Raw genomic sequence first — 26,398 nt, 5'->3', positions numbered from 1 at the left:
CCACTAGCATAATTCACCATGTTTGCAAAATAGACTTTAAAGCTTACTTGAGTAATGCATTCAAACTTGCATTGCTCCATCCATAGATGGTTTGCAAGTTTAGTGACTCAAGGGAGGCACGTAGAACAGAGAATGTGCACCCCTCAAACAGTGGAGTCGATGCTGTAGTAAAAAGATCATCCTGTTTCATGCTATCATCCCTCCCTTGATGGACATATAAATCCCGCACCATATCATCAAACACCTCCTCTTCCATGGCTTCATGAGGTAATGGTGAAGGGCTACTATCGCCATCACTCCATGCATCCGTAACGGTCCCTCCTGAAGATCCCACCTCATATCGCCGATGCTTTGCCTCCTCATGGTGAGCATAGGGCAACATATGCAGGTGTGGCACTGCATCCTGTATCAAATTAAAACGGGATCATAACTCAAACATATGAACACCCATAGGTATCTCAATCAACCTTAACTTACAAACCCTTACCCTGTTTATGGTCGCATTCCATTCTCCATACTTTGAGATGTGATTGAGTGTAATCCTGCATGCACGATACATGTTTCCTCGACATCGATCACACATACATTTGATTTTTTGCTCCAACCACATTTCGCGATGGTGGATATAGAGGGATTCATCCTCACTAGAGCTACTTGTTGAAGGTGAAGGCATCCTACAAACAAACAACCCAAAAAAATTTGCTCTTCTTCAAATGTTTAATTTTAAACTCTATGGTGCATCTAAAGGTGCGTCTAAAGGCACGTCTGTTTATTCTGTGGTGCGCATCTAAAAGCGTGTCTAAAACCACATCTAAAAGCGCGTCTAAAACCGCGTCTACTCCATGTATTTAGATGTGCCTATAGACATGATATTAGACGCAGCTATAGACACGGCTTTTAAACCTGCTTTTAGCACGTTCGCTTCGCTTTTCTTCACATTACTTATACTTCGCACGGCTTGCTTGCTTCGTTATTAGCAGGTCCACAGTTTCGATGCTTAAGAGGAAGGCACCCACACTTACTTCCAAGCTTACACTTAAGAGGAAGGCACCCACAATTACTTCCAAGCTTAAAGGAGAGGAGGGTGAACAAGGAGGAGAAGCAACTTTGAAAAAGGAGAAGAGCCTTCCATACCTCTATCCAAGGTAAGTCTTTTTGCAGTTGATCTTTCTTGAAGTTTGCTCTCTTTGGATTTGTACTTTCTCGTATCCAAAAAACGCATGATCTGGGTATCAATGTCACATTTGTGTGTCGGGCACAATGTCCTTTTCTACTTTTTAGAAAAGTCCGTCTGTCAGAGCGCGTCTATAGACATATCTAAAATTGCGTCTACAGCTGCATCTAAATGTGCATCTAGCCTATTTGTAGACACAAATAGCCGCATCTATAGATGCACTGTTATATGCAAAAATAGATGCGCTAATTAGACGTGTCTATAGACACGCTCTGACAGTAATCCTCTCTTCCCTTCCCCTTTCTTCTCAGCTCATTAGTAATAGATTTTTTTTCTTTTTTCCAGTTCATCATGTGGCCATGAAGCGGTTCCAGCTCACCTGATCCACGGGAGTCTATTTTTAGGGACTTATATAACCTTTTAGGGCACCCTCCTAGTCCTGTGGAGTTATACGGGTATATTACGGGTACTCTAAACACCCCCCAGGAGTCAGCACTACAGACTCCAAACCACCCCACACCAGCTGAGATCACCCCAATGGAGTCAGCACAGCATGGATGTTTTTATCGAAGCGATACTTTTATATTAATATAAAATCTTGGCGAAAGTTTTTTAGTCTAATTTTTATAGTTTCACAATATTGACAAATTGTAGTACAATTTTATATATTTCTGTTTGAATTTCTAAGTAAAATATGTAAATCTTGGCGAAACTTTTAAAGATTTTACATAAAACTTTCAAATCTTGGCGAATATTTCAAACTTTATTTTTATTAGGGCATATAAACTTTCGATGCTAATATAAAATTTTCACTTCTTAACGAAACTAACTTGAAAAAATCATCCATGCAGCACAACCCAGCCGCCTACACAGCCGAGGCCCATCTCCCATGCCATCTTATGCCCCTTCCCCCATGCCGTCTTATGCCCCTTCTGCCATGCCGTCTTATGCCCCTTCCCCCATGCCATCGGGAGGTCCTTCTGTCTCGTAGAGCCATTGACATACTCCTGTGCAGTCGAGACTCGGTTCTCTAGCTACGAGTGGTCAGCGTAGTCCCGTGCAGTCTCCAGCTATGAGTGGCCAGCATACGAGCTCGACACGACACGGTAGCAGGCGTAGTAGCAGGGAGCGGTGGGGGATGCATGGCATAGTGCTTTGGGAAGGGTGGCGGTGGGGACAATGATGATTTAGATGATTTAGATGTGCCTCCGGGTGATGGTACGATATTCTATGACATCACTCAGATAAGAGGCATCTTGATGGATGCACGGGGGAACAACATCATGGCCTTCATGCGCTCTGTAATTGCTAACAATTACAAAGATTGCTTTATCCACTTCAAAGACTAGCCAAAGAGGTTGGCTAATGAGACCCTCGCTGTTGTTCGCTCTAGGTATCCTAACCCCCCCAATCGCCAATTCACAGATAAATGGGCCAAGTCAAAGATTGTTACGATACTTGGCAATAAAAGATCTTCGCTTAAGAGGTAGGCACTAGCGGAGCTTTCCAGGCTCGAGGGAGGTCAACCACCAAGGGGCCCGCCCCACACCACTCACAAGCGTGAGTGGAAGAAAGCAATGAAATCAGTGAGGGAGGACCCCAGTCTGCAGCACATGGAGGCACGAAGGATCCAGATGGAAAAATATGGAAGCACGCATTTTGGAACAGGGGGTGTTGAATCATGGGAGGCCTAATTTGTAAGTATCGATCTCAAATTATATTGCTTATGTAGTTTATTAGGAGGTTGTTTCTTTGTACTAATCCCTCCACAAATTGTGTCGTCTTGCAGCTTGAGATCATGGGCAGATACCCTACTCCTGTGGAGACAGCCTACCACTGCCACCATCACAGAGGAGATACATGGAGGCACTTCTATGATGACGGGTTGATTACTGAGGAGCAGTATATCCAGGCTACTGGAGCGGTCCTCGAGGTATTTGAAAGTAATTAAATAATGCTAATATTATAAGTAAAGATTTGATTTTTCATACATTGATATATGTTGTCCCTTGTTTACAGGCCCATGCACAAGACGACAAGGAAGACGAGGAAGGAGGTGCAGAAGGGAGTGCAGAAGGGAGCGCAGAAGGGATACCGATGACTGGTTGATTATTGAGGAGCAGTATATCCAAGCTACTAGAGCGGCCCTCGAGGTATTTGAAAGTAATTAAATAATGCCAATATTATAAGTAAAGATTTGATTTTTCATACATTGATATATGTTGTCCCTTGTATACAGGCCCATGCACAAGACGAGGAAGGAGGCACAGAAGGGAGTGCAGAAGGGAGCGCAGAAGGGAGCATGGAAGGTAGCGAGGATTAGTCATAGAAGTAGTGCTAGCTACTCTTTTTTGTACTTAAAGCCACTACCTTGGCTTCGTGCCTCTTGTATATACACTCCTCTTATTTTTTGTACTTGAAGCCACATGACGTGGCTTAGCTTCCTTATTTTTTGTACTTGAAGCCACATGACGTGGCTAAGCTTTGTGCTATATGTACATACAAGCACTTTTTGAGCTTTCAATTTTATTGCTTTTTGGAGTTGTAATGTTTTATTTGGAATTGTAATTAAAATGCGGTTGCCTATATAGCACAATGTAGAAATGGGATTCTTGTAACTATATAGCATACACAACATACACAGCATTCTGTAAATTTAAAAAAATATATTATAAAGCGCGTCTATCAGTGTGTCTATAAACACATCTATATATGCATCTGTCTATTCGGCAAGCATCTATTTTTGCATCTATAAACGCGTTTATAAGAGCATCTATTTAAGCATCTAAATGCGCATCTATACGCACGTCCAGATGCAAAAATAGATGCGCAAATAGACGCACCCATAAGTTTTTTATTTAGTTCAGTAAATGCGTCTGTGTGCACATCTATGGGTGCTTTGTCTTGTTGTGTCTTCTTTCTCTTCTTTTTCCCTCTCTTATTTCCTCTCTTTCATTTTCTTTTCTCTTCTTTTCATAAGCATATGCTTTCTCTCTTTTTCTCATTTTCCCCCTCTTTTCTTCTTTTTTTCCTCTCTTTCAAAAGGGTAATTTTATAACAAACAATGTTGTATATATTTGACATGTATATGCTTCTGTCGCTCAGCTCATTTGAGTGATTTTGTATCACCCTTTTCCCAAAGGAAATTTTGTAATAAACAACATTCTTTTGTAATTACTTTAAAAAAAACATTAGTGGGGCAAAACAGGGCTTGTTGTGACCCTGTTTAGCCCCACTAATGTTTTTTTAAAGCTTTTATTAATCGTCGCTACATAGCAATGTTTACGAGTGTCACTATATAGCAATGTTTACCAGTGTCGCTATATAGCGACGCTCATAACAACGTAAATATTGACCTTTGCACCCGTAAAAAAAAAACTTGTATAAAAAAGGTTGGTATTTCCGTCAGAAAAGGGCCTGTGCCTTGTAGTGTCATGTAATGTATTTGCACTGGATGGGTCAAGTCTTGCCAAATGATGTTTAACATGGACACGACTTGGATCAGGGATTGTGATACATTTTTTAACATTGTATCCATGATTCTTTTTAAAACTTTGAGTCCTCGATTTCCAGCAATCAGTAATGCTAGTGACTTCCACCTCTGTTAATCCTTCATTATTTGGAACCCATTCTTGTTTCTTTTGCAAGCATCCCTCATAGAGTTGCTTTATTGTATATCTTCTCGGGAGATTTTTCAATGGCTTTGGTTCATACCATAAAGTTGTGAATGTTATAGGAGTTCCCTTGTCATCCCTTTCTATCTTAGCAACCTTTGGAACCCAAATTGGGCCACCTTGGTCATCCAACTCTGAACCTGGATCAAATGCCCAAACTGCAACAAATAGACCCTCTTCAATCTCATTAGATAGTATAAACTCTGGTAAGGGTTCGTCTCCCTTCCTACCGCAATATTTTCGAGGTAAAAGGCATTCCTCTACTTCCTCCATATCTACTAACATATTTATATCCAAAGGAAAACTTGGTGACCTAGCTTGTTCCGGCCAAAAAGATTCATAGTATTCAATGCTCATTAAGTTTTCTTGTCTTTCTAAAGATTGGATAAGTGCTTCAGTTGATTTAATTGTCTCCGAATTCTTAGTTGATTGCTCTAGATATTTCTGCATCATACTTTGAAGATGTTTAATGAAGGCTTTCAAGCCTTTCATTTCATCTATGTCAAGTGATTTGTTTTTTGCAAGAACAAATCTACTCCAATGGAATTATTCGTTTTTACAATAAAGCATATGACTCACTCCATAAATGATCTCCATCTACTGAGCAGTGCTTCCATTGCATCACTAGAATATTTTTATGCACGTGAAACCGAAAGTAGTATGGATTTGTGTGTCCTATTAGGGTATCATCTCCTGCTTGTAAATGTGGCTGTATGAATGCTCTCCAATCTACCATCCTCTCTAGGATATCCACTTCTAATTCTTCCTTGTGAGACCCTCCAATTTTTTTCCCAGTTCGAAATAGCATATCCTCCATTGTCAAAACATCCATTGACTTCAACTGACCAGAGATAACACTCAAGATTTGATCTATGTCTTCATGTGTATGGCCAACAAGAAGAAAGCCAACTTCCACTTCTTTAAATATTTTCAAACCAACCAACATAGAACATAAAGAAAAAATATATTTATTCTTGTTCTCTCTCCAACAATTATCAACTTGCATTCGCAATGTGTTAGGTAAACATTCGTGAGCATCTCTAACCTTTCTTATTACTTTCATGATTGATGTAACAACTTGGTTACTATCATGGTCATGTAAACTATCAATCCATATATCACAAAAGATTCAGTATCCATGTACTAATACTCCACACAAGTGTGTTTTTAGTCCACGTTTGCCCTCCAATGCCAGTGGGATACGTCTATATCATGGCAAAGTTGTATTTTGGTCCATGCCATCAATGGTGATGCACATGGACTTATCGACATGTGAAATAGCTTCCTCTCTCTAAGAAGCATACAACTTTCGAGCATCCTGCACATGATGTAAATGGATTGATCGCCATTTAATATATCTTCCTCACTGCTGCTCACATTTACTATGTTCAATGGCATTTTTTAATTCATCACATGTCTTACATTTTGACATCCTTTTCTTTGATGGTGTCTTGACATGGCAAAATTCTCTATGCCGAATTTTGTACAAGATTGACCGTGAAATCATGCTCTCATCTCTGTCTTACACAACAAGATAAAGCACCCATAGACGTGCACACAGACGTGTTTACTGAACTAAATAAAAAACTTATGGGTGCATCTATTTGTGCGTCTATTTTCATGTCTGGAGACCCGCATCTAATAGTGCATCTATATAGGACACACACGTGCATATAGACATGCATTTAGATGCTTAAATAGACGCTCTTATAAACACATTTATAGATGCAAAAATAGACGCTTGTCGAACAGACAGACGTGTATATAGATGCGTTTATAGACACATTGATAGACGCCCTTTATAATATATTTTTTTAAATTTATAGAATGCTGTGTATGTTGTGTATGCTCTATAGTTACAAGAATCCCATTTCCACATTGTGTAATTCAATTCTTATAGCCAACTGCATTTTAATTACAATTCCAAATAAAACATTACAACTCCAAAATGCAATAAAATTGAAAGCACAAAAAGTGCTTGTATGTACATATAGCACAAAGCTAAGCCACGTCATGTGGCTTCAAGTACAAAAAATAAAGAATCTAAGCCACGTCATGTGGCTTCAAGTACAAAAAATAAGAGGAGTGTATATACAAGAGGCACGAAGCCAAGCTAGTGGCTTTAAGTACAAAAAAGAGTAGCTAGCACTACTTCTACGACTAATCCTCGCTGCCTTCCACACTCCCTTCTATGCTCCCTTTTGCGCTCCCTTCTGAGCCTCCTTCCTCGTCTTCCTCATCGTCTTGTGCACGGGCCTGTAAACAAGGGACAACATATATTAATGTATGAAAAATCAAATCTTTACTTATAATATTGACATTATTTAATTACTTTCAAATACCTCGGGGATCACTCCAGTAGCCTGGATATACTACTCCTCAATAATCAACCCGTCATCATAGAAGTGCCTCCATGTATCTCCTCTATGATGGTGGTGGTGATAGGCTATCTCAACAGGAGTAGGGTATTTGCCCACGATCTCAAGCTGCAAGACGACACAATTTGCGGAGGGATTAGTACAAAGAAACAACCTCCTAATAAACTACATAAGCAATATAATTTGAGATCGATACTTACAAATTGGGCCTCCCATGATTCAACACCCCCTGCTTCAAAATACGTGCTTTCATATTCCTCCATCTAGATCCTTTGTGCCTCCACGTGCTGTAGACTGGGGTCCTCCCTCCTTGACTTCATTGCTTTCTTCCACTCACGCTTGTGAGCGGTGTGGGGTGGGCCCCTTGGTGGTTGACCTCCCTCGAGCCTGGCAAGCTCTGCTAGTGCCTGCCTCTTAAGCGAAGATCTTTTATTGCCAAGTATCGTAACAATCTTTGACTTGGCCCATTTATCTATGAGCTGGCGATTGGGGGGGTTAGGATACCTAGAGCGAACAGCAGTGAGGGTCTCATCAGCCAACCTCTTTGGCTGGTCTTTGAAGTAAATACAACAATCTTTGTAATTGTTAGCAATTACAGGATGAAGCCATGATGTCCTTCCCCTGTGCATCCATCAAGATGCCTCCTGTCTGAGTGATGTCATAGAATATCGTACCATCACCCGGAGGCACGTCTAAATCATCTGAATCATCATTGTCCCCACTGCCACCCCTCCCAAAGTATTTTGCCATGCATCCCCCACCCCTCTCCCTACTACTACGCTTGCTATCGTGTCGTGTCGAGCTCGTACACTGGCCACTCGTAACTGGAGACTGCAGGAGACTACGCTAACCACTCGTAGCTAGAGAACCGAGTCTCGACTGCATAGGAGTACGTCGATGGCTTTGCGAGACAAAAGGACCTCCTGACGGCATGGGGGAAGGGGCATAAGACGGCATGACAGAAGGGGAATAAGATGGCATGGGGGAAGGGGCATAAGACGGCATGGGGAAAGGGGCATAAGACGGCATGGGAGATGGGCCTCGGTTGTGTAGCCGGATGGGCTATGTTGACTCCGCTGGGGTGATCTCAGCTGGTGTGGGGTGGTTTGGAGTCTGTAGTGCCGACTCCTGGGGGGTGTTTAGAGTACCTGTCATATACCCATATAACTCCGCAGGACTAGGAGGGTGCCCTAAAAGGTTATATAAGTCCCTAAAAATAGACTCCCGAGGATCAGGTGAGCTAGAAGCGCTTCCTGGCCACATGATGAACTAGAAAAAGGAAAAAAAATCTATTACTGATGAGTTGAGAAGAAAGGGGAAGGGAAGAGAGGATTACTATCGGAGCACATCTATAGACACATTTGATTAGCACGTCTGTTTTTGCGTATAACAGCGCGTCTATAGATGCGACTGTCTATGTCTGCAAACAGGCTAGATGCGCATTTAGATGCACCTGTAGATGCGGTTTTAGATGCGCTTTGAGACGCGCCTATAGACACGCTCCGACAGATGGACTTTTCTAAAAAGTAGAAAAGGACATTGCGCCCGACAAATAAACGTGACATTGATACCCAGATCATGCGTTTTTTGGATACGAGAAAGTACAAATCCAAAGAGAGCAAACTTCCAAAAAAGATCAACTGCAAAAAGACTTACCTTGGATAGAGGTATGGAAGGTTCTTCTCCTTTTTCAAAGTTGCTTCTCCTTGTTTGCCCTCCTCTCCTTTAAGCTTGGAAGTAAGTGTGGGTGCCTTCCTCTTAAGTGTCAAAACTGTGGATCTGCTAATAAGGAAGCAAGCAAGCCGCACGAAGTATAAGTAATGTGAAGAAAAGCGAAGCAAGCACGCTAAAAGAAGGTTTAAAAGCCGCGTCTATAGGCACGTCTAAAAGCACGTCTATAGGTGCATCTAAATACACAGAGTAGACGCAGTTTTAGATGCACTTTTAGACACGCACCACAGAACAAACAGACACGCTTTGGGAGCATTTGAATGGGACATGAGATTCCGCAGGCATAAGGGAGGATCTACGTACCATAGGGAGGATGCGTGAAGCTTGGCCACAAGAGAGACCAAATGGGCATGTTTTTTTCCTCATGCACTGTGGATGGTATCAAAGCTAGAGATGGCAACGGTGAAGCATGCTATTACTACAATTCGTACTCCCATTGGATGCATGAGGTGTTTGAAGGGAGCCTTTACAAAGAGCAAGAAAAGAGGTATAGAGCAATTATATGCTTGAAATCTCATGATTGGCACAAGATGCTTCAAGTAAGTATTTTATGTGCATAATATCTTTTTCCTTTCAAATTTGTGAGTGAATAATTATAAGCAACTAATCAACCTCCTCCTCGTGGGTTCAGTTCATACTACCTACTAGCATTTCACGTAGTGCATCGAAGGACGTGAAAGATTGTATTTACAAGATGGGCGAGCTTGTGAGGTACTTTACATGATACAAAATATGATGCGTATCAATGCTCCATGCAAGTTTGAATGCATATTGCTAATATGCTGTACTTTTTCATTTCTAGGTATGCGAGCTCAAAGGAAATAGATCCCACCATGCTTGAGAATGCTCAAGTTATGTCAATGGAGGTGGTTTATTTAGTGGAGGAGACATTTCCACGTTCTATTCTCACAAGCCAACTACATCTTATAGTGCATTTGGTGGATGAGATTGCTATATGTGGTACTATACATGCACGATGGTTGTTCTTCCTCGAGCGCTTCATGAAGACCTTGAAGGGCTTCGTGAGACAAAATGCAAGACCCAAAGGTAGCATGGCTGAGGGTGGGTTGGTACAAGAGTCACTTGTATATAATTCTGAGTTTCTTGTTGATGTGGATAGCTCTCTCCCACGACTATGGAGAGATGATGAAGACTCAAGGATGACCTCTATTGTGCCTCAAGGGAAAGGACGTAACAAAGTAATAGACATGGAGTTGCATAATAGTATCAACCTCTTTTGTGTGCTTAATAGTGATGTGATGAAAAGATGGGTGACAAGATACGAGGATGCAAAGGCAAGAAGACAAGAAGAAAGGGCCCTCTTTCGTACACACCATGGATCTCTGTGCCATACCCTCAGTATCTAAGAGCACTTCCAAAGGATATTCATGTGTATTGGCTACTTGATGAAATGGAGAAAGCAGAGAAAGACGAGGGGATGCATATGACAATGGAAGAATGGGAGTATGCTAGGGGATGCATGAGCAAGGTCGGTATATAGAATGCTATGCATAAGTTAGGAGCTTTCAATAATTTAGATTGCTTATTTAATTGATTTTTTCTTGGTGTAGTGCACTATGTTCAATGCTATATGGTGTGAGGGCAAGCATTTTCGAACACAACGGATTGATGATAAGAGAAACACACAAGATTGCGGCGTCATTGCTAGCTTTGAGGGAGCCAATGGAGCCATGGATGATTATTGTGGCATAATCCAAGATATTTCTATGCTTGACTTTCGATGCTTCTTTGTGTATGTTTTGGATGTAAAGTGGTTTAAGGTCGTGGTGGAAAGAGGCCCTAATGCAACAATCAAATGCCATGCAAGTGGCTTTGTAACTATTGCCTCCACAAAGTTTTGGCAAAGTAGGAAGGACACACTAGTACTACCGCAACAATGTGAACAGGTACTATGCACACATATAAAAATACTCACTTTTAAATATTTGATGCAAGAAAAATAACATGATTGTATTTGTGTTTGAATTAGGTTGTCTATCAACCAATGGTGGATGATACCCGATGGCGGTATGTCATACCTATTATGCCACATTCCAAAGTGCTGTATAGTACATTTAGTAATATGGAGCGTATGGAGGATGATCATGGCCATGGACATGATGATGACCGTGATACGAGAGATGAGGATGATCTTGAGATAGGAGATACAGATATTGAGGCCATTACCCGTGAGGACAAGCCTACCATTGGTGATGCTGATTTCGATGAGCACATGAGTAGCACAAGTAGTAGTGGGTTGAATGTATTTATAGATCTAAACACTTGTTTGGATTTTGAAGTAGATAGTTTGGCAAGGGTTGATCTCATTGAGGATGAGATTGAACCGTAGCCCATCATCGATATTGGCAAAACTATTTTACATATTGTCTCATTCTCCTCACCTCACTTAATTCTTGTATATGTGGGCTTGCAAAAAAGCATTGATGTTTTTGTTAAAATTATGTGCTTTGCTAATCATGGGCAACGTTCGGAAAGCAATGATGTACACCAAAATCTCACTTTCTGTATTCTCTGGTTTGCATCTATTTACGCGTCTAAATATGCATCTGACTCCCAGTAAAAATGCACAAATAAACACACTAATACACACGCCAATAGACGTGCTGATAAACGCCATGTTAAACCGGCTAATATTTTCTCAGTTTAGATGCGCAAATAAACGTGTTAATACATGCACAAATAGATTCGTTGATAAACGCGATGTTAGATGGGGCCGTATTTTCTCAGTTTAAATGTGCAAATAGATGCGCTATTTAAACGCGCAAATAGACGAGTTGTTAGATGTGCTTTTAGATGCACCCGTAATTCCTCTACTCAAGCAATGCCTATAGACGCACCCGCTATTTTGGCATCTACCAAGCGCATCTATAGTTGCTTTGTGTTTTTGTGTTGTAAAGTTTTATTGACAGTTTCTAAAATGACCTTCTTTGTCATTCCCAAAGGAAGATGTTGTTGACATTCGACACGTCCATCTAGCATTCTTTGTTGAAGATGAGGCTGTGGTAATGCATGGTCTTCGAGAACTTGCTTTAATGTTGGGGTTGCATTTATAGTGCTTCCATGGCATTTAAGCTTGTAGGTATTTCCATGAATTGTATGAACCACTTTTTCTTTCACCTCTGCTTAGATGGTCCAGTATGTGCCATGTGATAGTCCAGTTAACCATTTGGATCCCATTTGTGTTATAGTCCTTTTCTTTTGATAATATTCTGTTGTGTCTTCCATGACATTGAAGGAAACTGTCTTGGGCGAACTTTATTTCAAGAAACATAACCCCCATTTACAAGTACTATGAACTTGTAGATGAGACATAGTATTATGGACGGCTAGATGTGAAGTACTATCCATTGCATTTTGAATGACACCTACACTAGTCAACTTAATTATCTCCACTATACAGAGAAAACTCTGAGCATAGTCCTTAAAGTTGCCAATTGCTAAAACTTCTCCAGAGCAAGATAACATCTCTACTTTTTTCCCCTCAAAATAAGTTTTCTTGATATCTTGAAAGTATGTCTTTGGAACAATTTTGTCTTGGTCCCAGAGCATTCTGTGTGCTTGCATATCACATATGTCACATTGTAAGATATCTCCCAATGTTTCAAAGTCTCCATGTGGATATTTTAACTATACTTCAGGATTTACAATGTTGGTGATTATCACTACACATCTTCTCTCACCACAACGTTGGAAATGACACAAATTCATAGGATCAAGACTGAATTCATCCAAAATCCACCACTTCATTCTTCTTATATAACACCACATCCATACCCTCTGTTAAGGTGAATACCTATTTTATGTACAAAAATCTCGCGAAGGTCACTCATCATATGTAACCCTATCACGTGAGTTCAATAGAAGGATATTTTTTATTTCTAAAATTTACAAAAATAAATATACATAAGGGACTATTTTAAATAGTTTTGGAAAAAATTTACAGATTTGTATAGTAAAGGGGTACATTTTATTAATGAAAAATTTACAGATAAGGGATTTTAGAAATAGACCTTGAATGCATGTGGTATAGAGGGTTTATACATAGTGACCTCCCCGAGAAAAAAATAGATTAGCAACTCAAAAAAAGACACAATAAATAATCATTGAGCTTATTATTACTTAATAACTTTTATACCAAAACTAACAGAGAAGGCATTAAACCTAAACCCTACATCCTAAACTTTAAGCAACTAATACCAAAAAATATTAACCATCGTAAATCCTAAACTTTAAACATTTAATTCCTAAACCCTAAACCCTAAATCCTAAACCTAAACCATAAATCCTAAACCCTAAACCCTAAACTCTAAATCCTAAGCCCTAAATCCTAAACCCTAAACTCTAAACCCTAACCCTAAAATACAATCAAATTTTAATGAATTTTTTAAAGTTGTGCAACAAGTTGGATATATCCCCCAACCTGTTGCTCAAGCAACCGGTTAGGGGATATATCCAGCCTACAGATATATCCCCTAACTTGTTGCTTGAGAAACAGGTTGGGGCTATTATCCAACCTGTTATACAAATCAAAAAAATTGCACAAATCAAGAATTTTCTTGATTTGTGCAACAGATTGAATATACGGTTAGGGGTGCACCCCCAACCTGTTGCTTGAGCAACAGGTTGGGGGATATATCCAACCTGTTCCACAAGTTAAGAATTTTCTTAATTTGTGCAAGAGGTTGGATTGAGCAATAGGTTGGGGATATATCCAACCTGTTACACAAATCAAGAAAATTCTTGACTTGTGGAACAGATTAGATATATTGAGTAATAGGTTGGGGGGTATATCAACCTGTTGTATAAATCAAGAAAATTCTTGACTTGTAGAACAAGTTGGATATATCCCCTAACCTATTGCTTGAGTAACAGGTTGGGGGATATATCCAATTTGTTGCACAAATCAAGAAAATTATTGATTTGTGCAATAGGTTGGATATCCCCTAACCTGTTGCTCAAGCAACAGGTTGGGGGTGCACCCCCAAACTCTTGCAACAGGTTGGGAGGTATATCCAATCTATTGCACAAATCAAAGAATTTTCTTGATTTGTGCAACAGGTTGGATATATCTCCCAACCTGTTGCTCAATCCAACCTGTTGCACAAATTAAGAAAATTCTTAACTTGTGGAACAGGTTGGATATATCCTCCAACCTGTTGCTAAGCAACAGATTAGGGGTGCACCCCCAACCGTATATCCAATCTGTTGCACAAATCAAGAAAATTCTTCATTTGTGCAATTTTTTTTATTTGTGCAACCTTAGGGGGGTCACTATGTATAAATCCTCTATATCACGTGCATTCAAGGTGTATTTCTAAAATCCCTTATATGTGTAAATTTTTCATCAATAAAATGTACCCCTTTTCTATACAAATCTGTAACTTTTTCCCAAAATTGTTTTAAATACTCCCTTATGTAAATTAACTTTTGATAAATTTAGATATAAAAAACATCCTTTTGTTGAACTCACATGATAGGGTTACATATGATGAGTGACCCCCCAAGTGTGCAACAGATTGGATATATCCCTCAACCCTGTTGCTCAACACAGGTTGGCTATATCCCCCAACTTGTTGCTTGAGCAATAGGTTGGGGGATATATCCAACCTGTTGCACAATCAAGCAACAGGTTGGGGGATATACCTGTTGCACAAATAAAAAAAATTCATTAAATTTTGGTTGTATTTGAGGGTTAGGGTTTAGCATTTAGGGTTACGGTTTAGGGTTTAGGATTTAGGATTTAGGATTTAGAGTTTAGGGTTTGGGGTTCACTACAAGGCATAGGCCATTTTTCGATGAAAATACCGACGTTTTTTACATTAATTTTTTTTAAAAAACAGGCGCAAACGTCATTATTAAAGTCGTTAAAAGTGTCGAAAAAGAATGGTCACTATAAACCATCGTTATATAGCGAAGCTGATAAACATCACTATATAGCGACACTAATAATCGTCGCTATATAGCGACACCGGTAAACGTCACTATATAGCGATGATTAACAGAACTTAAAAAAAAGCATTAGTGGGGCTAAACAGGACCATAGCAAGCCCTATTTTGCCCCACTAATGTTTTTTCTTTTGTAATTATAAAAAAAAGTTTCTTATTACAAAATTTCCCTTGCAAAAAGAGTGATACAAAATCACTCAAATGAAATTATTGAGCAACAAAAGCATACACATGTCGAACATATACATCATTGTTTGTTACTAAATTACCCTTTCAAAAAGGGTGATACAAAATCGCTCAAACGAGCGGATATACAAAATGACATACATGGCGAAGTATATGCAACTGCTACTACTACTACTACTACTACTACTCATTCGAATCATCCTCGTCGTCCTTTTCTCTGGTTGCCTGATCCTTGGTCCTCGTGAGTCACATGTATCTGATCCCTAGTCCTGGTGATCGCTTGCCTCCGGTGATGGGACGCTCGAGCTTTGACCCTAAGAGTGAACCATATAAATTGAAAATTAGATTGGAACTTAAAGAATAAAACAATTTAAAAAGTGAGATTACAAGTAGAAGTAGACTTATACTATGTGAGCAGCCACCTCAGCCCAATCAACCGTCGCTCCCATTTCCTCTTGCTCAATAAACCACGGCTTTGTTTCTATGCGAAACGTGCATTGCATCTCTGCATCTATAGGAAGATGACCCATTGCAGCTTGCTGTGGATCCAATTTACGAGAGTTAGATAAAGTGCATGTAATATGTAGTAAAACAAATAGAACAATACATTAAATGAGAAGAAGTAGACTTACCACGGTTGCCTCGAATGCCAACCGTCTGCCTGCACCAAAGTGCGAAGTACCTATGATGTCCAGCTATCTCCTCGCATTTTCTTGAAGAACTTCCAATCAGCTTTGTCTGCCCAGTTGGATTTATCCATCCCCTTTGCGATGGAAGTATGCAAGGTTGATCTACAATGCTTTAAGACCAAACCCATGCGCTCTCGCATATAATTCTCATTAAACTCCCAATTTGGCAGGTTAGGGTATTTTTGTTTTAATTCATCGATGATCGCCTGCTTCTTTCAGTCATCTTGATACAGCCAATCGGTAGCCATGCCACTCTTGAAGTGATGGCTCATCAACCGCCTCATGGTGGCCATCACTGCTTTGCCCTTTCTATCTTCTAGTATCTCTCCGGCAACTGTGATTTGATAGGAGAGAGAGAAAAGAGGGGGGGAAAGAGAGAGGAAAGGAGAAAAAGAGGAGAAGGAAAGAGAGATTGAAAGAGGGAAAAGAGGGGGGGAAAAGAGGAGGAAAGAGGAGATTGAAAGAGGGAAAAGAGGGAGGAAAAGAGGGAAAAGACCATATGCTCATGCTTATGGTTATGCATCAGCATAAGAGAAGGAGACATATGCTTATGCTTATGCATGAGCATGAAAGAAAGGAAAGAGGAAGGAAAAGAGGAAAAGAGATTCAAAGAGGGGAAAGAGGAAAAGAGAAGAAGGAGAAGTAGAAAGAGAAGGAGAAGGATAAGGAGACATATGATCATGCTTATGCATGAGCATATGTCTCCTGTTATGCATAAGAGGAGACATATGCTTATGCATAAGAGAAGGAGACATATGCTTATGCATAAGAATAAGCATAAGCATAAGAGAATGAGACATATGCTCATGCTTATGCTTATGCATGAGCATAAGAGAAGGAGACATATGCTCATACTTATGCTTATGCTTATGCATGAGCATAAGAGAAGGAGACATATGCTCATACTTATGCTTATGCTTATGCACGAGCATAAGAGCATGAGAATAAAAGAGGGGAAAGAGGGGGGGAAAAGAGGGAGGAAAAGAGGAAAAGAGATTCAAAGAGGGGAAAGAGGAAAAGAGGAGAAGGAGAAGGAGACATATGCTCATGCTTATGCATGAGCATATGTCTCCTTCTCTTATGCTCATGCATAAGCATAAGCATGAGCAATAAGCATGAGCATATGTCTCCTTCTCTTATGCTTATGCATAAGAGGAGACATATTCTTATGCATAAGCATAAGAGAAGGAGACATATGCTCATGCTTATGCTTATGCATGAGCATAAGAGAAGGAGACATATGCTCATGCTTATGCTTATGCATGAGCATAAGAGCATGAGCATGAAAGAGGGGAAAGAGGGGGGAAAAGAGGGAAGAAAAGAGGAAAAGAGATTCAAAGAGGGGAAAGAGAAAAAGAGGAGAAGGAGAAGGAGAAGGAGACATATGCTTATACTTATGCATGAGCATATGTCTGCTTCTCTTATGCTTATGCCTAAGAGGAGACATATGCTCATGCATAAGCATAAGCATAAGAGAAAGAAACATATGCTCATGCTTATGCTTATGCTTATGCATGAGCATGAAAGAGTTCATCCTCCCAATTACAATAAAAGGATGCTTACAAGAAGATGTTAGAAATGCTATATTCAAGATCAGTGGTATTGTGAGGTATGCTTACTATCAAATCGCATTGATTGCATTTTCCTCAATTTAAGCTGATTAATCTATAGACTGATTATGAAAATATCTTACATGGACATGTGAAATAAGTGGATATCTCAAAAAGATATCTCCATATCTAGCATCGAGAAGGCTAGGGTGGAATCCATCAAAGTCGTATGCTTTCTTGAGAAGCACTTTCCCTTGAGCATTATGACAACTCAAGTCCACTTGCTTGTGCACATAGTTGATGAGGTGGCTATTGCAGTTACCGTTCATAGTCGATGGATGTTTTTTCTCGAGCAGTTTATGAAAACTTTGAAGGGATTTTTAAGACAAAGAGCAAGACCAGAAGCAAGCATGGTAGAGGGATGGCTTGTGCAAGAGTCATTAGTATATATCACGGAGTTTCTTGCATCCACGGATCTCGATATGCCGCAAGCTTGGCATAACAAGGATGATGATCGCATCATTGGCGAGGTTCCCCAAGGAAAAGGGATTGAAAGAAAGATGAGCAAAGAGAAAATGGAGAAATTCATTAAGTTTTGTATCCTCAATAGCCCTGAAATGCATAAGTGGATTGAGAGATATGAAGTGGCCAAAGCAGAAAGAATAAATGCAAGGATGAGATTCAAAGTAATGTACAGGCGATCGCAACCATATCCATGGGATTTGGCTCTTCTCCCCACTCACATGTCACTTGATTGGCTACAACTGGCTCTACGTAAAGCCGATTAATGCGATGGAGAGACAATAAACGAGCACGAGCAAGAGTTATCATTTGGATGTATGATGCATGTAAGTTTCTTACATCTTGACATAATTAAGTAATTATTTGTGGCAATATATGCTATAAAATAGATGCATCTTCATTGTTTTAATGATGCTCTTTTATAGTACAAAAAGTACAGTGCATTGTGGTCATATGGACGACATTTTTGCATGGAATGCATCGATTCAAAGAGAGTCATGTATGATTGTGGAGTCATGGCTAACTTCACACAAGATAGCCGAGAAAGTGCTTCGGATACCAATCTTCTCTCCTCACAGTTGGATTATTGTGGAACCATACACGAAATCTATGAAGTTGATTTCAGACTATTTAATATTTTCATTCTTGATGTAAAATGGTTTATAACTATTTACAACGGTCCCCATGTGACAATGAGAAAAGATAGTAGCGGTTTCTTTGCAATCGACTCCACTAAACATTGGACCAATGAAAGTGATACTTTTGTTCTTCCCGAGCACTGTGAGCAAGTGCATACTAATGATTTAATGAATTGAAGCTTTCATTTTTAAAGATCCATTGATACATGTATTTCAGCATAAATTCATATATATAATTGACGACATTTGGCACCCATCTTCAATATAGGTGGTTTTCATCCGGATCATTCTGATGGTGGTACGTGATCCAAGTTGCACCACAAAGTAAGCAAATTTCTGAAGATAGAGATGTGGATATGGAGATGCCACTACCAATGCCGGATCCAATTTATCCAAATGAATCTAGCGAAGAAGATAAAGATCAAAATATGAGCCAAGAGGAAGATGTGCATAATGACATCGCACGGGAGGAAGATGGAGATCACGATATTGAGGAAGAAGACAACAATTATCAAGAATCACCACACTTTATTGAAGCAAATGATCAAGTACTTTTAGGTGAATATACGATGCTAGAGTACGATGAGGATATAGGAGATCAACTCGGTATAGAGTTAGAGATAGACTTGTTTGGCGCATTAGACTTGGCTCAAGATGAAACAGTCTCGAAACAGTTGATGTAAATGCTCTTCATTGATTTTTTTCATCTCAAACTTGGACATGAATATATGAGCTTCAAAGGCTTGATGTACATGCTCTCATACTTTTATTCTCTCAAAAGATCAAACATGCATGAAAATTAAAAAAATTTTATCATTGGAAAAAACTAACTTTTAAGGCCTATATGAGTAACAAAGCTCTCTATAAAACATCGCTATAAAAAAGTATCTCAGTGTCACTTTATAGTGACACTTACAATTCTGAGAAATGTCGCTATATAGCGACTTTAAAAATCGTCACTATATAGCAACGTTTGCCTAAAGTTGCTATATAGCGATGCTTTACGAGACGTGCTTCCCATACCGATGATTAGCGCCCCGCGCATGCTAAACATCAATACTTAAACATCGCAATAGGATCCTTGTGTAGTAGTGGTTTAGGGTTTAGGATTTATTGTTTAGGAGTTTAGGATCTAGGAATTAAATGTTTAAAGTTTAGGATTTACGGTGGTTAAGATGTTTTGGTATTAGTTATTTAAAGTTTATCCAAACAACCGTATATCCAATCTGTCACACAAATCAAGAAAATTCTTGATTTGTGCAATTTTCTTGATTTGTGCAATAGGTTGGATATATCCAATACTAGGTACGATCCTTTGCAAAGGCTTTACTTTAAGTAATTATAAGTCTACCTAGTTAAAGTATCCTACTTATTAGGGACAAGCACATAGGCTAAAAGCACACCGATTCATATTTTCTTACATTCATGCTGCATGGTGTATCAGAAGAAATGAAGAAGTATGTGATAAGAAATATTCACAAGAAATATGTATTCCATATCATGGATTCATACCATGGATATCTGGTGGTTGTTAAAGTAGAAATATGATATGGATTCAATGATACTATAGTTTTGTCTAAAGCCTTAAACAAAGTTTAAGGCTTTTGCAAAGTATTACATATTGTAACAAAGATGAGCAAGTATGCTAAACCTCTTCCAAATTCTATGGTTTTAAATACCTACCTTACAAATACATTATCTAATTCTTCATTCTTCGACTAATAAGTATTATACACATGGAAGAAAAGCATACATGCTAAAAGCACTTGTGTAAATTTTAATACTTTCTTATTTTTTAAATTAATTCAATTCTTTGATTGACTACCTTTTTAAAATTTAAAGGTTATTAGTATATAATATACATAATTTTAAATGTTATTAATGTATAATATTAATAATTTATATATTTATTTAAATTTATATAATAATTACATTTTATTTATATTAGTTTTTAAGTTAATAATGTATATTTTTATTAAAACTAAAATTTAATATCTAGTTAATAGCAGGAAGAATATTGTAGAGATTTTTCATATTAAGAACTACCTTACAAATACATTCACTAATTCAAATTTACAAAAACTTGACCCTTAGAAGTTCTTGCATACACAATAGGTTGGAAATGAACTCATCTCTTGCAACATTTTGAAAATTTTGAGAATCCTGCAACAAGTTGATGAGAGGAGAGAAGCATGGAGTGTGAAAGAATGAACTTTGAATAAAAGAGATAATGAAGAACATTCTACTTATAGTGAACCTAGGAGAGCTAAGAAAACCTAAAAAGCTAAAAAAAGCTGACTTGACCTAAAAGCTACCAATTTCCTATAAAACTCTAGTTCTCCTCATTCTCTCTCACAACTTTCCTGGAGTTCCTCCACCACCTCCCCACCCTCCCCTCCCTTCCCCTCTCCTCCTGCTTCCCATCCCCTCTCCTCCCTCCCCTCCCTTCCCACCTCCTCTCGCTTCCCATCCCCTCTCCTCCCACTAAGAAGACAAGGAGAAAGGGCTCTCTTTTGTACACACTAGGGATTTCATGTGCCATATCCTTAGCATCTAAGAGCAGTTCCAAAGGATATTCATGTGTATTGGCTACTTGATGAAATGGAGAGAGCAGAGAGAGATGAGGGGATGCATGTCACAATGGAAGAATGGGAGTATGCTAGAGGATGCATGAGAAAGGTCAGTATATAGAATGTTATGCATAAGTTAGGAGCTTTAAACAATTTAGATTACTTATTCAATTGATTTTGTCTTGGTGTAGTGTACTATGTTCAATGCTATATGGTGTGAGGGCAAGCATTTTCGAACACAACAGATTGATGATAAGAGAAACACACAAGATTGTAGCATCATTGCTAGCTTTGAGGGAGCCAATGGAGCCATGGATGATTATTGTGGGATAATCTAAGATATTATTAAGCTTTATTTTTGACGCTTCTTTGTTTATGTTTTGGATGTCAAGTGGTTTAAGGACATGGTGGAAAGAGGCCCTAATGCAACAATCAAACACAATTCAAGTGGCTTTGTAACTATTGACTCCACAAAGTCTTGGCAAAGCAAGAAGGACACACTAGTACTATCGCAACAATGTGAACAGGTACTATACACATATATAAAAATACTCACTTTTAAGAATTTGATACATTCGATGCAAGGAAAATAACATGATTTTATTTGTGTTTGAGTTAGGTTGTCTATCAACCAATGGTGGATAATATTAGGCCTGCCATTGGTGATGCTGATTTCGATGAGCACATGAGTAGCACAAGTAGTAGTGGGCTGAATTTATTTGTAAATCTCAACATTGGTTTGGATTTTGAGATAAATAGTTTGGCAAGGTTTGATCTCATTGAGAATGAGATTGAGCCGTGGCCCATCATTGATATTGGCAAAACTATTTTACATATTGTCTCATTCTCCTTACCTCACTTAATTTTTGCATATGTGGGTTTGCCGAAAAGCATTGATATTTTTATTAAAATTATGTGCTTTGGTAATCATGGGCAATGTTTGGAAAGTGGTGATGCACATTTATCAGCCTACAACAAAATTTTGCTCTCTATATTCTCTGTTGTGCATTTATAAAAGCATCTAACTACACGTCTAAAAGAGAGTGCAGACGTGCTATTAGACGCGTTAATAATCGTGCTATTAGACACGCTAATAGACATGCTCATAGATGCATCCATATTTTCACTATTCTATCTACACCTATAGACGTGCTTGCTATTTTGTGCATCTATCAGGTGCGTCTATAGTTGCTTTGTCTTGTTGTGGTAGCAAACAATTGTCAAAGTTGTTGCCTTGATTGAACTTGAGAAGCCTCATGCAGACTGAGATCTAGACATTCATTCCACTCTTCATCAGATTCTAGTAATCCCTTGGCTGCACATGCCTCTTTGAATGTGTTATACATAATTCCTTCAAAAGTTTGGAGATTCAAAAGAGGTGGCTCCCTATAAGATTTTTTGTAAAATAATATATTAATATCAATAAATTTTCTATTTTATAGGAAATGAATTTTAAAATTGTATAGCTTGTATATATATAACATTTTAAATTTAATCTAATATTTATTAATAATTTTAGAATAATTAATGATAATTAATACTTGGAACAATGCAAAGTAGCATGCGTAAGTAGTAGCGTTCTCCTACTGAAGGTGATACAAAATACATCCTACGAATTGTATTTCTTTGTCTTCTAAGTGTCCAACTTTTGTCCTTGGTTAACCAAACCCAATATTTTGGAAAATCTATGTATAATGTTGACCTTGCTTGTAAATGCATTGTATTACAATGAAACAATCTTGTTAGTGTTGTACGCTTCCCTTCTTCATTCTGAACCACATCATGAAGATTTTCATTGTCTGCAAAAGTCACATTTTGCTCATTTGGAAGATGAACTTGAAGCCTTTGAATGTCTAGTTTCTCATCTCATGCTATGGAAATCCATAAATTCTCCAAGTTGCTTCTAGTGTGGACACATAGCGCGCATCAAGATATTGTTTAATTTCATCATTTTTTTCAATAGTATCAGTCTCCCGATCACCTCTTTGTATTTGCACAGTTGCACGATCATGTCCTTTGTAAACATACTTGTAGACATATTTTATAATGGTAAATTATATAGTTGAACAGACTTCAACATTTATGTGTGCATTATATCTTTGTAGATAATGTTGGATTGAATGGCACAACCCAACAATTATCTATAAGAGATCCTCTTACTTCAATAGTTCTTCCATTGTTTGAACGTCTATAAAGTGGGTAACCATCTGAATCAACAATTGTGGATTCTAAGAAAGACTTAGGATATCGCTTTAAACATTTTCCATTTTGCATGCAACTTGATTTTGGATTAAATGATCCATAAGGTCCATGGATAGAAGTCTAAAATGGTTTCATATAGCAGTGGGTAACTATTGTGGCAAGGAATCTCTGCACAAACAACTTTATCATGGTCATTCACATTCTTGAATTTTTGTGCACTTTCTAGAATTACCAAGATGTGAGAATGTGGAAGGCCACGTTTTTGGAACTCTATGACGTAAACTTATCCTCAAATAGTTCATTCTTTATAATGTCATCCATAAGAGTTTTTTTTTTTTGAGCAAAAACACGTGCTATTAGATCAAGACAATTGTTAGCCATTTGCCCAAACAATAATTCACATTTGATTTCTGGTCATTGTGGGTTGCAAGTCAATGTGATTAAAAAATTTGGTTTTCCTCCATATCTAACTATAGCCATTGCATCCTAATGTAATTGATGCATTTGTCTTGGTCAACCAGTAAAAGATGAAGGCAACACTATCGTCAGTAACCAAAGCGGGACTCGTTAAGTATCGCTATATAGCAACTTTAGGCAAGTGTCACTATATAGCGACCTTTAAAGAGCGTCGCTATAAAGCAACACTTATTAGACTTGTAAATGGTCTCTATATAGAGACACTTATTAGACTTGTGAATGGCCACTATATAGCAACACTAAGATAGTTTCCTAAAGTGACGTTTTACAGAGAGTGTTTTTTCCCATACTGACTTTAAAAGATAGTTTTTCCCAATGACAATTTTTTTTTCCTTTTCATACATGTTTGATCCTTTGAGAGAATAAAAGTACAAGAGCATGTACATCAATCCATTGAAGCTCATATATTCATGTCCAAGTTTGAGATGAAAAAAATCAATGAACAACATTTACATCATCGGCTTTTAAGCCAAGTCTAACGAGCTAAACAAGTCTATCTCTAACTCTATACTGAGTTCATCTCCTATATCATCATCGTACTCTAGCATCGTACGTTTGATCATCTTCTTCAATAAAGTGTGGTGATTCTTGATTATCGTGATCTTCTTCCTCAATATCATGATCTCCATATTCCTCCCGTACAATGTCATTATGCGCATCTTTCTCTCGGCTCATATTGTGATCTTCATCTTCTTCACTAGATCCATCCGGATCAATTGGATCCGACATTGGTAGTGGCATCTCCATATCCACATCTCTATCTTAAAAAATTTTCTTACTTCGTGGTGCAACTTGGATCACGTACCACCAACTTGGATCAGAATGATCTGGATGCAAAACCACCTATATTGAAGATGGGTGCCAAATGCCATCAATTATATATATGAAATTATGCTTAACTACATGTATCAATGGATCTTTAAAAATAAAAGCTTCAATTAATTAAATCATTAGTATGCACCTGCTCACAATTCTTGGGAAGAACAAAAGTATCACTTTCATCAGTCCAAAGTTTGGTGAAGTCTATTGCAAAGAAACTACTACTGTCTTTTCTCACTGTCGCATGGGGACCATTGTTAATAATTCTAAACCATTTTACATCATTTGAAATCAATTTCATAGATTTCGTGTATGGTTCCACAATAATCCAAGTGTGAGGAGTGAAGATTGGTATTCGAAGCACTTGCTTGGCTATCTTGTGTGAAGTTAGCCATGACTCCACAATCATACGTGACTCTCTTTGAATCTTTGCCTTCCACGTGAAAATGTCGTCCATATGACCATAATGCACTGTACTTTTTGTACTGCAAACAAGCATCATTAAAACAATGAAGATGCATCTATTTTATAGTGTATATTGCCACAAATAATTACTTAATTATGTTGAGGTATGAAACTTACATGCATCATACATCCAAATGATAACTCTTGATCGTGCTCGTTTTTTGTTTCTCCATTACGTTCAGCTTTACGTAGAGCCAATTCTAGCCAATCAAGTGACATGTGAGTGGGGAGAAGGGCCAGATCCCGTGGATATGGCTGCGATTGCCTGTACATTACTCTAAATCTCATCCTTACATTTATTCTCTCTGCTTTGGCCACTTCATATCTCTCAATCCACTTCTGCATCTCCTTGCTATTGAGGATACAAAACTTACTGAATTTCTCCATTTGCTCAAGTTCGCTCATCTTTCTTTCAATCCCTTTCCTTGGGGAACCTCACCAATGATGCAATCATCTTCCTTGTTATGCCAAGCATGCGGTGGCATATCGGGATCTGTGGATGCAAGAAACTCCATGATATGTACTAATGACTCTTGCACAAGCCATCCCTCTACCATGCTTGCTTCTGGTCTTGCTCTTTGTCTTATAAATCCCTTCAAAGTTTTCATAAACCGCTCAATGAAAAACATCCACCGACTATGAATGGTACCTGCAATGGCCACCTCATCAACTATGTGCACAAGCAAGTGCACTTGAGTTGTCATAATGCTCAAGGGAAAGTGCTTCTCAAGCAAGCATATGGCTTCGATGGATTCCACCCTAGTCTTCTCGATGCTTGATATGGAGATCTCTTTTTGAGATATCCACCTATTTCACATGCCCATGTAAGATATTTTTATAATCAGTCTATTCAGCTTAAATTGAAGAAAATGCAATCAATGCGATTTGATAGTAAGCATACCTCACAATACCACTGATCTTGAATATAGCATTTCTAACATCTTCTTGTAAGCACCCTTTTGTTGTAATTGGGAGGATGAACTATCAAAGCAACAAAGAAGTCATGTCAATAATATAACATAATCATAATTACACTAACGCATCACGATTATTGGTACACTAATCCTACAGCTTAGAATACCTATAAGACCTTGTGCCAATCATGGATTTACATCGGAACATGTGTCGTATTCTTGCAATTATTGGAAAGTGTCTCAAGACCTTTATCGGTATCTACTCACCCTGCAAGTCATCTCTGTATTTTTGTTCCCCATACTTCAAACAATTAGCCAAATCTCCATGCTCATGAAGAAAGAGAATAGAGTCATTATGGCAAGCATGGATGGTATCATAATCCATATCCACAGTTGTTAGCATCTTCTTTGCTTCATCTCTTGATGCGGGCATGGTATTTGG

Source organism: Dipteris shenzhenensis, chromosome 3 (assembly GCF_047967505.1).
Source record: "Dipteris shenzhenensis isolate YYH24624 ecotype China chromosome 3, Dip_SZ_1.0, whole genome shotgun sequence".
NCBI classification, from domain to species: Eukaryota; Viridiplantae; Streptophyta; class Polypodiopsida; order Gleicheniales; family Dipteridaceae; genus Dipteris; species Dipteris shenzhenensis.
The sequence above is the reverse complement of the archived record's forward strand: the minus strand, read 5'-3'. Positions refer to the sequence as shown.